Raw genomic sequence first — 13,731 nt, forward strand, 5'->3', positions numbered from 1 at the left:
TGTAAGCTTAGCAGAGGACTTGAGGCATTAAGTTGAGTAATGACTGGTATTTAAGGCCACAGGTAAGACCTGGAGCCCTCTGAATTTGAACTCTCAAATTCTTCTTGTGGGCTCGTTGAAAGCACTGTGCTGATTAGCAGCTTGTTACAGAACAGTGAGGAACTTGAAAGGTTAATGCTAAAGAAATGTCATTGCCCTTAAGGCTGGCAAAATTTTAATTAACAGGTATGGCTAATATTCTGAGAGACTGATCAGTTTATATGAGAAAATATCCTTGTATTTCACAGCAGCACCGCTCTGCTCACACATGATTCAGTCTCTTCAGTCCTCTCTGCAATCAAGAGCAGTATGGCCTGAAAATTTTCTTTTCACTGTTGGCCCAGGAATAAAGTATATGTTCAGAATGTGCAATGTGCACTCTTTACAGCTATTTTACGATTATCGGCACTTCCTTACTGGAGAAGTGTGAGGCTACATCCACACTACACTGGATAAATCCGTAACCGAAGCTTTTTCTTTGTTTTTACCCTCCGTCCACACTAAAATGGCGTTTTCGTATCCCAAAACCAGAACTTTTCAGAAACGATTTCCAGGGTGGGTATTTTTGAAAACGCCGCTTGGGCAGATCAGTGTAGACAGGGTAACTGGTGAAATCTGAAAATGCTGTCAGACGGCAGCGTGCCATTTCACTGTTTTCTTGAACGCAACCTAACAATTTCAGAACAGACGGCAACAAGATGTGTAATAGCCTAATGTAACATTGTATGGAAATATAAGATAATACTGATGCGGTCATGTTTTACACATTTAACAAGGTGCTTTATTAATGCAATAGAGTTAGTCAGTTTTTCAATGTTTGTCGTCAGTCGGGTCATACTGTCCGTGAACTCCCTGTCGGTTGCCTCCATATGCTTCAGTATTTGTCTTTCTTTTACTTTTAAGTCCTCCTGCACGCGAGCCAATAGCTGCCCCTCGTTTAAGTTTTTCTAGTCTGTAACTGCACAAATGCGCACTTTCACAGCAAGATTCGACACCAAACATGTTGTTTGTTTTCGGTGGATGTGTCCTGCACATGCGTAGTAGGAGGAGATTCATCGAAATCTCAGTTTCAATGTGGACAGAGATATTTTTAAAAACGCATATGTGGGCGCCTATCGTTTTTACGTGAAACTGGCGTTTTCAAAATTATCCAGTCTAGTGTGGATGTAGCTTGAGTTAACAACTGAAAACCCCACCCATTAGAATTAGGCTCATTATATTGTGAGTGTCTTCACTGGTGACAGGAGTCCTAAAATGGTGGACCCTCAGAAGGCATCAGCAGTTTTGAGATTCCATTGTCAAGTGTTCCACTGATGCCTCCTTAATGCTCGAAAATCTTAGTAAAGACAAAAGACAGGAATGACTTCTGTAAAAGCAAATGTTTGCAAGTATGAAGATGATCATATTAACTAGCAATTGAGATCAAGTCAAATGTATAAAGACTTTGCAATACATTGAGTCAACGGATAGAAGACTGCTTCCTGTTTTCAACAACTGGTGATAACAAAATGAAGAGCATCTGCTCTTCCAGCAGTATAGTTCTGTGGAGGTCCATCTCTGATTCCCTCCTTTGCCCTCATATGCTGTGCTTGTTGTTAATTCAATGAGTGAGGTAACAGATTGTAATGGCAGGGTACTTGGTGATGATGTCACAGGGAGAGAATGGAATTGCATGAGGATGTGAATGAGTGCCATTGGTAGGAAGACAGAATATAGAACACCTTGACTCACAGTGTTATGTTGACTCTTTAACCTACCCACTAGTCACTGATGTCCAGGCAGAATACGCTCTGTCAACCACCAGACTCTGGTTTCTGTGGGTAAGTCAATTCTGAATCCATGCAGCCAAGTTTCCCTGGATCCCACGCCTCTTGAGGCTACCACAGGGAACCTTGTCAAACGGTTTACTAAAATCCATATGCACCACATCCACTGCTCTGCTTTCATCAATATCTTTTGTCACTTCCTCAAAGAAGGAAAGATATATGGAGGAATTTAAGGTGGAGGGTTATATGGAGGCAGGGTTTAAGGGTCGGCACAACATTGTGGGCCAAATATACAGTGCTATATTGTTCTGTATCAATATAATTGAAAGAATGCAGAGAAAATTTCCCGATGCTGCTGCTGGTACCTGAAGTCCTGAGTTATAGGGAAAGGTTGAATAGGAGTGTAGGAGAGTGGAGGGACATTTGATAGAGGGATACAAAATTATAGGGGGTGTACACAGTGTAAATGTAAGCAGGCTTTTCCCACTGAGGTTGGGGGGGACTAGAACTAGAGGTTATGGGTTAGAAAGGAGAGACGTTCAAGGGGAACACGAGGGGGAGTGTCTTGTGGTGAGAGTGTGGAATGAGTTGCTAGCGACAGTGGTAGATTCAGGTTTGATTTCAAAATTTCAAAGAAATTTCAATAGGTACTTGGATGAGAGGGGTATGGAGGGCTATGGTTCAGGTGTAGGTCAGAATCACTAGGCAGCATAATAGTTCAGCACAGTCTAGATGGGTCAAAGGGCCTGTTTCTGTGCTGTAGTGTTTTATGACTATGACTCTATAACTCAGTTTCCTTCGTGAGGCATGTATGACTTGTCCTTCAAAAAGCTACGTTGATCAACCCTAAACAGTCTATGCTTCTCCAAATGCTCATAAATCTTTCCCTCGATATCCTCCTCAGTAGTTCGTCCATCACTGACATAAGACTTACTGGTCTGCAATTCCCTGGGTTATTTCTATTCTCTTTCTTGAACAAAAAAAAAGCATAGATGAAGATATGAGAAAATAAACTGACAAAGAAGATCAGTTGTACATAATATGTAATGTAACAGAGAAACTTAACAAGCTAAAGTGACTCCACTCACTATGCGTGCCTTCCTAGACTAAATAAATCCTATTGTGATCCCAAATCTTCTAGATGAAGTCAATAGACAATAGGTGCAGGAGTAGGCCCTTCGGCCCTTCGAGCCAGCACTGCCATTCAATGTGATTATGGCTGATCATCCACAATCAGTACCCCGTTCCTACCTTCTCCCCATATCCCTTGACTCCGCTATCTTTAAGAGCTCTATCTAACTCTTTCTTGAAAGCATCCAGAGAATTGGCCTCCACTGCCTTCTGAGGCAGAGCATTCCATAGATCCACAACTCTCTGGGTGAAAAAGTTTTTCCTCAACTCTGTTCTAAATGACCTATCCCTTATTCTTAAACTGTGGCCTCTGGTTCTGGACTCCCCCAACATCAGGAACATTTTTCCTGCCTCTAGCATGTCCAATCCCTTAATAATCTTATATGTTTCAATCAGATCCCCTCTTATCCTTCTAAATTCCAGTGTATACAAGCCCAGTCGCTCCAATCTTTCAACATATGACAGTCCCGCCATCCCGGGAATTAACCTTGTGAACCTACGCTGCACTCCCTCAATAGCAAGAATATCATTCCTCAAATTTGGAGATCAAAACTGAACAAAATACTCCAGGTGTGGTCTAACCAAGGCCTTGTACAAGGCCTTGCAGAAGGACCTCTTTGCTTCATAACAACTCCCCTTGTTATGAAGGCCAACATGCCATTAGCTTTCTTCACTGCCTGCCGTACCTGCCTGCTTATTTTCAGTGACTAATGTACAAGAACACCTAGATCTCGTTGTACTTCCCCTTTTCCTAACTTGACACCATTCAGATAGTAATCTGCCTTCCTGTTCTTGCCACCAAAGTGGATAACCTCACATTTATCCACATTAAACTGCATCTGCCATGCACTCACTCACCCACTCACCCAACCTGTCCAAGTCACCATGCATTTTCCTAACACCCTCCTCATATTTCACACTACTACCCAGCTTTGTGTCATCTGCAAATTTGCTAATGTTACTTTTAATCCCTTTATCTAAATCATTAATGTATAACGTAAATAGCTGTGGACCCAGCACCGAGCCTTGCGGTACCCCGAGCCTGCCATTCTGAAAAGGACCTCTTAATCCCTACTCTGTTTCCTGTCTGCCAACCAATTTTCTAATCATGTCAGTACCCTACCCCCAATACAATGTGCTTTAATTTTGCCCACTAATCTCCTATGTGGGACCTTATCAAAGGCTTTCTGAAAGTCCAGGTACACTACATCTATTGGCTCTCCCTTGTCCATTTTCACAGTTACATCCTCAAAAAACTCCAGAAGATTAGTCAAGCATGATTTCCCCTTAATAAATCCATGCTGACTTGGACCGATTCTGTTACTGCTATCCAAATGTGCTGTTATTTCATCTTTTATAATTGACACCAGCATCTTCCCCACCACTGATGTCAGGCTAACTGGCCTATAATTCCCTGTTTTCTCTCTTCCTTCTTTCTCAAAAAGTAACAGTAGCTATCCTCCAAACCTCAGGAACTGATCCTGAATCTATAGAAAATGATTACCAATGCTTCCACAATTTCTAGAGCCACCTCCTTAAGTACCCTGGGATGCAGACTATCAGGCCCTGGGGGGTTATTAGACCCATCAGTCCACCCAATACCATTTTCTGCCTAATGTGAATTTCCTTCAGTTCCTCTGTTACCCTAGGTCCTCTGGCCACTATTACATCAGGGAGATTCTCTGTGTCTTCCCTAGTGAAGACAGATCCAAAGTATCTGTTCAACTCGTCTGCCATTTCCTTGTTCCCTATAATAAATTCACCTGTTTCTGCCTTCAAGGGCACAATTTTGGTCTTAACTAATTTTTTCCTCTTCACTTTCCTAAAGAAGCTTTTACTATCCTCCTTTATATTCTTAGCCAGCTTACCTTTTCTCCTCGTATTGCCTTCTTAGTAATCTTCTGTTGTTCTTTAAAAGTTTCCCAATCCTCTGGCTTCCTGCTCATCTTTGCTATGTTATACTTCTTCTCTTTTATTTTTATACTGTCCTTGACTTCCCTTGTCAAGTCCTGACACCCATTCCTTGAATCAGCATCTGTTTTTGTCCTTCCAACCTTCTCCAGTCCATCACTGGCTTCATCAGCACTTCAAAGAAAATAACATCAAATATGGGAATTCTTTGATTGTCCCAATTTCACACAGACTTTTCTTGCTCTGTCTAATCACATATAGATTTCACCTGTATTGACCGGAGTGCAGATTGCACCATGCCCAGCACTGTGCATTCATCACCAAGGATTGAGCTGGTGGCAGTAAAATCAATGCACCCAGTGCGGAATTTATTTCTAGAGTTTTTCAGGCAATTTCAGAAAAACTCTTTCCACTGTATCCAACTCCCAACCCACCTCCTAATTACTACTGGGACTTTGCTGAGCCTTAAGGGAATCCAGTTTGGTAAATTCACGTTGTTGTTTACCAGTCCCTTCTACAGGACAATGTGCTTGGATTACACCTGCATATTCCTTTGCTGTATCTGGTGCCTGACATTTGCTGAGATGTATAAGGTCTGAAGAACGTGGTTATTGGAGCTTCTTCTAGTCTTACACTATTCTCAAAACACATAATTTTATTTTCTTTACCTTCTGAAAAATGGGACAGATTTGAACTGGCAGTAAACTGAAGAACTCATTAGGAAAATGGACAATCATACTGATAAGCCATATCAGTTGCTAAACAAACTTAATCTTTCAAATATTGGACAAATTTTCCATGTACACCAAATAATGTTTTTTATCAAGTCAAGTCAAGTCACTTTTATTGTCATTTTGACCATAACTGCTGGTACAGTACATAGTAAAAATGAGACAACATTTTTCAGGACCATGGTGTTACATGGTACAAAAATTAGACTGAACTACATAAAAAAAACACAGAGAAAGCTACAGTAGACTACAGACCTACACAGGACTGCGTAAAGTGCACAAAAACAGTGCAGGCATTACAATAAATAATAAACAGGACAATAGGGCAAGGCGTCAGTACAGGCTCTGGGTATTGAGGAGTCTGATAGCTTGGGGGAAGAAACTGTTACATCTGGTCGTGAGAGCCCAAATGCTTCAGAGCCTTTTCCCAGATGGCAGGAGGGAAAAGAGATTGTATGAGGGGTGCGTGGATGCTGTTTCCTTTGTGGATGCAGCGTGTAGTGTAAGTGTCCATGATGGCAGGAAGAGAGACCCCGATGATCTTCTCAGCTAACCTCACTATCCGCTGCAGGGTCTTGAGATCCAAGATAGTGCAATTTCTGAACCAGGCAGTGATGCAGTTGCTCAGGATGTTCTCAATACAACTCCTGTAGAATGTGATAAGGATTGAGGGTGGGAGATGGACTTCCTTCAGCCTTTGCAGAAAGTAGAGATGCTGCTGGGCTTTCTTTGCTATGGAGCTGGTGTTGAGGGGCCAGGCGAGATTCTTCGTCAGGTGAACACCAAGAAATTTGGTGCTCTTAACAATCTCCACCGAGAAGCCATCGATGTTCAGTGGGGAGTGGTCCCTCCTGAAGTCAACAACCATCTCTTTTGTTTTGTTCACATTCAGAGACAGGTTGTTGGCTCTGCACCAGTCTGTTAGCCGCTGCACCTCCTCTTTGTAAGCTGACTCATCGTTCTTGCTGATGAGACCACGGTTGTGTCATCGGCGAACTTGATGATGTGGTTAGAGCTGTGTGTTGCAGCACAGTTGTGGGTCAGCAGAGTGAACAGCAGTGGACTGAGCACACAGCCCTGGTGGGCCCCCGTGCTCAGTGTGATGGTGTTGGAAATGCTGCTCCCAATCCGGACTGACTGAGGTCTCCCAGTCAGGAAGTCTAGGAGCCAGTTGCAGAGGAAGGTGTTCAGGCCCAGTAGGCTCAGCTTTCCAATCAGTTTCTGAGGGATGATTGTGTTGAATGCTGAACTGAAGTCTATGAACAGCATCCAAACGTATGTGTCTTTTTTGTCCAGGTGGGTTAGGGCCAGGTGGAAGGTGGTGGCAATGGCATCATCTGTTGAGTGGTTGGGAAGGTACGCAAACTGCAGGGGGTCCAATGAGGGAGGCAGCAGGGTCTTGATATGCTTCATGACGAGCCTCTCGAAATACTTCATGATGATGGATGTGAGTGCAATGGGACGGTGGTAATTTAAGCAGGACACTGAAGACTTCTTCAGCACGGGGACAATAGTGGCGGCCTTGAAGCACGTTGGAACTGTGGCGATGCTCAGGGAGATGTTTAAGATGTCAGTGAGGACATCTGCTAGCTGGTCTGCACATCCTCTGAGCACTCTACCAGGGATGTTGTCTGGTCCAGCAGCCTTCCGTGGGTTGACCCTGCACAGGGTTCTTCTCACATTGGCCACGGAGAGACACAGCACCTGGTCATTTGTAGGAGGGGTGGACGTCCTCGCCGCTACATCATTTTCCACCTTAAACCGGGTGTAGAAGTTATTCAGCGCATCTGGGAGGGAGGCATCACCTGCACAGTCAGGTGATGTCCTGGATGCCCTTCCACATGCGCCACGTGTCGCTGCTGTCCTGGAAGTGGCTGTGGATTAGCTGGGCGTGTGCATGTTTTGCCCCTTGGGACAGTCTGGTCCTCACTGTTGTTAGAGATGCCTTGTCGCCTGCTCTGAAGGTGGAGTTGCGGGTCCTCAGCAGTGCACGCACCTCCGCGGTCATTCATGGCTTCTGGATAGTGCGTATAGTGATGGTCTTGGATACAGTGACGTTGTCGATGCACTTGCTGATGTAGCTGGTCACTGATGCTGACTATAGGACTCTTTTCCACTGACAAGTTTGATGTGGGTTGTTCCAAGAACACGCATCAAACTGTCTGGGTGACAGAGGATACCCCATTCAGAGAAAGGTCACGGCAACTGGTCCCTGCAGAGGTGGAGGATATTCAGCAGTATTTGCGTAAGTTGAAGGAAGCTGGGACCATCACCGAGTACCAAAGCCCCAATGCATCCCCAATAGTAGTGGCCTGAAAGAAGAATGAGAAGGTACGTATGTGTGTGGACTTTAGGACTCTGAACAGTATACAGTCCCGAGGATTGAAGACGCGCCGGCCTGCCTGAGTGGTATGAAGTGGGTCAGTGTGTGGGACTTGAGGAGTGAATATTACCAAATCCCCCTGAGAGAGGCTGACAAAAAGAAAACAGCATTTATATGTCCCCTGGGATTTTTCCAGTTTGAAAGGATGCCCCAGGGCATCTTGGTCTTTCTCAAAGGTCGCCCCTCAATTTTGAAGCTGTTCTGGAAACCCTCACCAAAGGATACATCCACTACACTCCCACCCTATCTAGACTTTTCAACATTCGGTAGGTTTCAATGAGATCCCCCGCTTTCTTTAAAGTTCCAGTGAGCACAGGCCCAAAGCTGCTAAATGCTCCTCATGTGTTAACTCCTTCATTCTTAGAATCATCCTCGTGGAACTCCTCTAGACACTGTCCAATGACAACACACCTTTTCAGATATATGGAGTCCAAAGCTGTTGATAATACTCTAAGTGTGATTAGTGTCTTATAAAAGGTCAGCATTAGGAGATGATCATCGATTTCAGACTGTCTCAGCCTGAGCAAACACCCCTCAGCATCAGCGGCACCACAGTGGAGAGAGTGGAAAACATCAAGTTCCTTGGGGTGCAGATCTCGGACAATCTCACCTGGTCCAGGAACACCACTGGAATTGTGAAACGAGCCCAGCAGAGATTGCACTTTCTGAGGAAGCTTAAACGAGCATCACTCCTCACTAACATCTTAACTACATTCTACAGAGACGTGGTTGAGAGTGTGCTGACCTTTTGCATCACAACCTGGTACTCCAGCTGCAGTGCTGCCGACAAAAAAGCCTTGCAGAGGGTGGTTAGGGGAGCAGAGAAGGTTATTGGGGTCTCCCTACCTTCTGTCCAAGACCTCTTTTAGAGTCCATGCCTCCAGAAGACACAGTACATCATTAAAGACTCCTTGCACCCTCTCCATGAACTGTTTGTTCTTCTGCCATCAGATAAACGTTACAGGAGTATCAAAACTAAAACAACAAGGCTACTAAATAGCTTCCTCTCACAGGCAGTCAGACTGCTAAATAGCTGCTCTATCTGACTCTGCTTTGGACACTTTTAACTTGCACTGGACACTTATAACTTGTTTTTAACTAACATGTGGCTGTTTACTACTTATTGTTATGTTTATTATTTAGTGTTATAACACTAGTGTTATAATAGTGTTTATTAGTAATAAATATTAGTTATTTAGTGACGCTGTCTCAGTCTGCCCTGCAGAGCTGATATATGGTTAGAATGAGAGTAAAGTTTTTGAATCTTGAATTATCTCCTTTCTTTTATATTCTATTCCCCTTGAAATAAATGGCAACATTTACAGACTCAACCTGTAAATTAACCTTCTGGGAGTCTTGCTCGAGGACTGCTAAGATAATAGTCTGCACTATTGTTCCTTTTACCAGGGTCTCTCTTCTTGCCATCATGGTCATTTACCCTTCACGCTGCATCCGCAAAGGAAACAACATTATGAAGGACCCCATGCACCCCTCATACAAACTCTTCTCCTTTCTGCCGTCTGGGAAAAAGCACCGAAGCATTCGGGCTCTCAGGACCAGACTATGTAACAGCTTCTTCCCCCAAGCTATCAGACTCCTCAATACCCGAAGCCTGGACTGACACCTTGCCCTACTGTCCTGTTTATTATTTATTGTAATGCCTGCACTGTTTTTGTGCACTTTATGCAGTCCAATGTAGGTCTGTAGTCTAGTGTAGCTTTCTCTGTGTTGTGTTTTTTTTATTATGTAGTTTGGTCTAGTTTTTTGTACTGTGTCATGTAACACCATGGTCCTGAAAAATGTCTCATTTTTACTAGGCACTGTACCAGCAGTTATGGTCGAAATGACAATAAAAGTTGACTTGAATTGACTAAACGACTTGAAAATGAATTATCATGTATTTCCCAACACTCTATTCCATCTACCATTTGTCCAGGTCCTGCTGTAATTGCATTGCTTCCTCAGCACTACCTACCCCTCAACCTATCTTCATATCATCAGTAAACTTTGCTAAAAAGCCATCAATTCAATTATTTAAATCATTGACAATGTGCAAAGCAGTGGTCCCAATACTGACCCCTGAGGAAAACCACTCGTCACCGACAGCCAACCAGAAAAGGCCCCTTTAATTCCCACTCATTGCATCCTGCCTGTCAGCCATTCCTCTATCCACGCCAGTAACTTTCCTGTATCGCCATAGGACTTTATTTTGTTAAGCAGCCTCTCATGTGTGGCACCTCATCAAGCGTCTTCTGAAAATCCGAGTAAATGACATCCACCGTCTCTCCTTTGTCCACCCTGTTTGTTACTTCTTCAAAGTACCAAGTTAAGAGCCCATGGTATTACAGGAAAATTACTAACATGGTTAGAGCATTGGCTGATTGGTAGGAGGCAGTGAGTGGAAATAGAGGTATCCTTGTTGGCTGCCGGTGACTTGTGAAGTTTCACAGTGTTGTTTCTTTTTATGCTGTATATCAATGATTTATATATTGGAATAGATGGCTTTGTTGCCAGGTTTGCAGATGATACAAAGACTGGTAGAAGAGCGGATAATGTTAAGTAAATAGGTAGGCTGCAGAAGAACCTAGACAGATTAGGGGAATGGACAAGAAGCTGGCAAATGAAATACAATGTTGGAAAATGCATGGTCATGCATTTTGGTGGTAGAAATAAATACTCAGATTATTTTGTTAAAAGGGAGAAAATACAAAAATCTGAGATGCAAAGGGACTTGTGCGTCTTTTAGCAGAACACCCTAAAGGTTAACTTGCAGGCTGAGGCAGTGGTGAGAAAGGCAAATGCAAAGTAATCATTCAAGAGGTCTAGAATACAGGAGCAGGGATGTGATGCTGAGGCTTCATAAGGTACTGGTGAGACTCATCTTGAGTATTGTGAACAGTTTTGGGCTCCTCATCTAAGAAAAGATGTGCTGCCATTGGAGAAGGTCCAGAGGCAGATCACAAGGATGATCCTGGGAATGAAAGGGTTATCACATGAACAACGTTTGATGGTTCTGGGTCTGTACTCCATGGAATTTAGAAGGATGGGGGTGATCTCATTGAAACTTTTCGAATGTTGAAAGGTCTAGACATGGTAGATGTGGAAAAGATGTTTTCTATGGTGGGGGATTCTAGGACAAGAGGATAGAGGGGTGTCCATTTAAAAAAGAGATGCAGAGAAATTTCTTTAGCCAGAGAGTGGTGAATTTGTGGAATTTGTTACTGCAGAAAGCTGAGGAGTCCAGGTCATTTGATGTATTTAAAGCAGGGATTGATAGGTTCTTGATTGGTCGGCATCAAAAGCTATGGGGAGAAGGCCAGGGGATGGGTTTGAGGAGGGGTAAAAAAGAATCAGCTATGATTGAATGGCGGAGCAGACTCAATAGGCCAAATTGCCTAAATCTGCTCCTGCGTCTTATGGTTTTATTGTCTCATCAGACCCAGGGGATTTATTACCTTGTATGACATCTAACACCTTCTTCTTAATATTGACATGCTCCAAAATATTCACACACCCCTATGTGAATATTTCTCAGCTGTTAGTGAATACAGGTGAGAAGTATTCATTTAGGACTTCTCCCATATCCCTGGCTTCACATATAGAGGACCCCATTCATCCCTGAGAGGGCCCACTCTTACTTCAGCTACCCTTTTTCTCTTGATATACTTATCAAATGTCTAAGATTCTCTTTAATCTTTCTTGCTAATGATACTTACTGTCTCATTTTGACCTCCTAATTTCTTTCTTAAATTCCCTTTTGGACACTCTATATAAACTAGAGACTCCCAGTCCCAGTCGCCTGTTCCTGGCATGCTTTTTTTTGAAATTCCTGGTCAAATCTTCAGTATTTTTAGCCATCAAAGGTTCCTTCATCTTACCAGAACATGGAGGCCCTGAAGTCTTATTGACTCTCCTTTAAGAGACTCCAACTTGCCAGCTATTGTTTTACCTACAGGCAGTCACCCTTTTTGGTCTTTGTCCAAAAATATGGATGTGTTTCAAACTTACATTGTATTTCTCTTGGGTCACCATCTACTGACTTCTGAAGTTGTTACTCTGACAATATTAGTCTGTTTTCTCTCTCACTAGACATTTCCTCTGTTTTTGTCACCCTCCACCTTTTTGTGTTGCTTGTTTCTCATTTTTCCCAGTTCCAGTGAAGGAGTTAACTTTGTGACTGTTGCTTCCAAACCGATTCAATGCTTCTAGGGTGAAAGTTGCACCACAAGTTAGCAACGTCATAAAGAAAGCAAACCAAGATTAATATATCTCAGAGAAATAGAACTAAAATGTAGGAAAGTTCTGCCAATCTTGCATTAAATCTTGATTACACACTGAAAATATTATCTATAGTTCTTACTGCCTGTTTATGGAGATTACAGAAACAATGGGGAAGGTGCAGAGATTTACAAGGATGTTAACCAGTTTGATCTGTCTGGATGGCATTCAAACAAAAGCTTTTCAATGTATTAGTACATGTGATAATAGTAAAAAAAAATTACCAATTACAAAGTAAATGAGAGAGTACAACAGGAAAGAATCAATGGATTGTATTTTCATTTTCTTGAAAAGATAGCAAAGGAATAACAACAAAGGTCTTTAAAACGATGAATGGAATTGACAGAAAGAATAGTTCCACATGTGGGAAAGAACAGCAGTGAAGGTCATCAATATAAACAGTCACTGAGATATCTAATTAGGAATACAGACCAACTGTCTTTACCCAAAGACTGGTGACAACATGGAACTTACCACCACAGGAATGGTCAATGTAAATACTATTGATGTAAGCTGGAGCTACAAATGAGGGAAACATGAAAAGATGATCAAAATGATTGATGTAGAATAGGAAAGATGTGAAGAAGCAAGGACAGGATCTGCAAAATTACCCCTTTCTTTAGGTTCAGAGTAGCCCTATTTAAACAGTTCGACGTATTACAGACTGTGAGCAAGCAATTATTTCTGTAAGTTCTATATATAAAGTACTTGTGCACTAACACCTAAATATATGAAAATGGAATCATATGATGTGTTTCAACAGTAGGTATATATTAGGAGTGGCAAATTGCATATAGGATTTCTGTCGTGTGTGATATTGAAGATATTTTGTTAGTTTGTATACACAATCACATTTCCTTTCAGTCTATTTTTCACTGCAAGTAATGAGAAAGTAACAGATGTCCAAACATTGTATAACTTGGAAAGTGTGTCTTGACAGTGCAACTTATAATTATTTTTTGTATTTGGGTCCCCTTTCCTACCCCCAATGTGAGTGCTTGGATTATATCGAAAAGTACTGCTCACCTCACTATAGGAAGGATGTGGATACCATAGAAAGGGTACAGAGGAGATTTACAAGGATGTGCCTGGATTGGGGACCATGTCTTATGAGAATAGGTTGAGTGAACTTGGCTTTTTCTCCTTGGAGCTGTGGAGAATGAGAGAGGTGCATAAGATGAGAAGAAGCATTGATAGTGTGGATAGTCAAAGGCTTTTTCCCAGGGCTGAAATGGCTAGCACGAGAGGATACAGTTTTAAGGTGCTTGGAAGTAGGTACAGAGTAGATATGTCAGAGGTAAGTTTTTTATGCAGAGTGGTTAGCGTGTGGAATGGGCTACCGGCTACAGTGGTGGAGGGTCTTTTAAGAGACTCCTGGACAGGTACATGGAGCTCAGAAAAATAGAGGGCTATGGGTAACCCTGGATAACTTCTAAGGTAAGGACATGTTCGGCACAGCTTTGTGGGCCAAAGGGCCTGTATTGCGCTGTAG

At 42.7% G+C, this 13,731-nt stretch overlaps 1 protein-coding gene across 1 annotated transcript in view; it reads right to left on the reverse strand.

Annotated features, from left to right (window-relative positions):
• The window catches only part of LOC132383377 (adhesion G protein-coupled receptor B2-like), a 1,046,509-nt gene that overhangs the window by 15,589 nt on the left and 1,017,189 nt on the right, over window positions 1-13,731 (reverse strand). The gene's annotated exons all lie outside the window — the stretch shown is intronic.

Source organism: Hypanus sabinus, chromosome 30 (assembly GCF_030144855.1).
Source record: "Hypanus sabinus isolate sHypSab1 chromosome 30, sHypSab1.hap1, whole genome shotgun sequence".
NCBI lineage: Eukaryota > Metazoa > Chordata > Chondrichthyes > Myliobatiformes > Dasyatidae > Hypanus > Hypanus sabinus.